Here is a 2,500-nt window from a genome sequence, read left to right as displayed (position 1 = left end):
AAAGTGGAAATGCGTCAAGGGCATTTCTTTCTTAATGGAAGTAGGAAAGCCTTCTTGAGTAGTGCGTTGGATCTACACTTGGACAGCTTCATCGAGACTTCACATACGTAGATTGCCATGTTTATATCCGAACGAAAACACCTTACTGATGTTTTTGTTTCCAGACTGAAATCTTTAACTATAAGAAGAGAATCGATTAAAGCCAGATTACCGCCTATGGTACACTAAGAATTTAATACTCAATGAGAGAAGGTGTTAACTAAATAGAAAAATCCCGATTTCGATCATCTTTGGCGCCTCCTCCGTGTCGAGATTCAGTCGCACCATATCTGGTTCTTGGTAATGCCATCTGTCCTTTTGCACCTCATCCGCCGTCTCCAATAAAATAAAAACTTGTCTAAAGACTAGATGCTGTAGGGTACCTCTTAAAAGTGCTCCTCCACTACGTCGTGCCTTACGTCAAGAGGTGGTCGTGGCTTTGCTCCTGTGACCGAACCGAATCTGTGTAATCAAGTTTCATGCTCGAGCTCTAGGAGAATGGTGATCCCGTGGAAAAGGAAAATCGACAAGGAAGATATGAAGTCAACGTCAAAATTACTCTTCATTCATTGTATGGACCTCAACTGGCTCTACCTGAGAACATAACGAAAAAAATTTATATATATATATAAGATGATCTGTGATTTCACGACACTCTGAAGAATCATGACAGATTTGTTCGGAAGGAAAAAAAGAAGGATTCGAGGTTGGTTGAGATGCTCTTTCTGTGGCTGATAATGGGGAGCGGCAGCTGGACAGATCGATTTGGATATGGAGGTCTTATCCGGTCGATGGACGTCTCATTTGATCCTGGGTTTGTCAATGATGGAGATTCAGAGATAGGGACAGGTACTAGGGGGAAAACTAGTGGAGTTATTGCTTTCAAGGTTCTTACGCATTAGAACAAATGAAGTTAAGTTTTTCAAAAGACCTTAGCTAAAGATGGAGAGTTTGGGTCCGCTTCCCCTTACTAATGGAAATGATGAACAGATAGACTCTGTAGCCCTGGGATCAATAAGGGGAAACAAAGAGATTGAGTAGTTGGTGGGACCGATGAAATAGGAAAGATGGCTGACACCGAAACGAGGGAACTATTTGGTGCCCTTTCGCCTTCTATAGCAATTCCTTGCATTTGACCTGAAGAAATATGGGATTGATTGACTGAATGAGATGGTATCCACTTCACCAGTTGGTGTTCTTTGGCGAAGGGAAACTACGAATCGGATCAGAAGTAGCTCATTAGCTACTAGGTTCAGAGGGCTAAAGAGAAGGTGTGGATTGCCTTTTCTTTTTTCAGGGGATGGGGATCATTGGATTGATTGGCTCTTTTATCCCCGAGGTTTTATGGCAAGTTAGAGCCTAGCTCCCAGGCATTGGATATGGAAATTCAGGAGAGGTGGTCGAATTAGATTGGTGGTTCGTGATTGGGCCCGGGATCGGGGGATTGGGGGTGAGAGCGTTAGAGCCAGCCTCTTTGTTTCGATCGGAAAGAAGACTTGGAGACATTGAAAGATATGTCTTAAATCAACAGCCGATCTGCGACAGCAGAGATAAAAGTTTAAATGAAAGTCTAAAAGTTCAGGTGATTTGCAAACATTTCACCTCAAGTAAATCAATAGTAAGTTGAGATGACACGAGTCTTTCTTTTAGGTCTTTCATTGAACGACTTAATGTTTCAGGTTCACAGGAAGATTCTGGACAGAAGTATTCAAACTCTTGGGGTCAAATCAAAGCTGAACTTCTCCACGAGTCTTCATCCCCATTTCAGTTAGGGCAGATGGCCGAAAGGATCAATGCGTTATTGGAGGAGTACCGCTCCGTGGGGCACTTTGTGAGTGCCAACCGGGTGCAGCTGCTGGACGTAGCACAATTCTGCTAAAACTTGCAAAAAAGCTCTGCATCTGTCTGTTCGAGTTAGCGATAGGCCAGCAACCTTTGGCTCCCCACACGATTGTGGCCGGAGGACTGCCAGTGATATACTGGAGGAAGGTGGGGATGACGTCATGTCCGCATGGCCCTTATGGGTTGGGCCACACACGTGCTACAATGGAAATTACAATGGGAAGCAAGGCTGTAAGGCGAAGCGAATCCGAAAAGATTGCCTCAGTTCGGATTGTTCTCTGCAACTCGGGAACATGAAGTTTGAATCGCTAGTAATCGCGGATCAGCATGCCGCAGTGAATATGTACCCGGGCCCTGTACACACCGCCCGTCACACCCTGGGAATTGGTTTCGCCCGAAGTATCGGACCAATGATCACCCATGACTTCTGTGGCACACTAGTGCCATAAAGGCCTTTGGTGGTCTTATTGGCGCATACCATGGTGGGGTCTTCGACTGGGGTGAAGTTGTAACAAGGTAGCCGTAGGGGAACCTGTGGCTGGAACACTAATTGGTATCTTTATCACATTAGCCAAAACTTATTTGTTTTTGTTCATTCCTATTGGAACAAGATGGACTT

The sequence above is a fragment of the Nicotiana tabacum genome, chromosome 6 (assembly GCF_000715075.1).
Source record: "Nicotiana tabacum cultivar K326 chromosome 6, ASM71507v2, whole genome shotgun sequence".
Taxonomy (NCBI): domain Eukaryota; kingdom Viridiplantae; phylum Streptophyta; class Magnoliopsida; order Solanales; family Solanaceae; genus Nicotiana; species Nicotiana tabacum.
The sequence above is the reverse complement of the archived record's forward strand: the minus strand, read 5'-3'. Positions refer to the sequence as shown.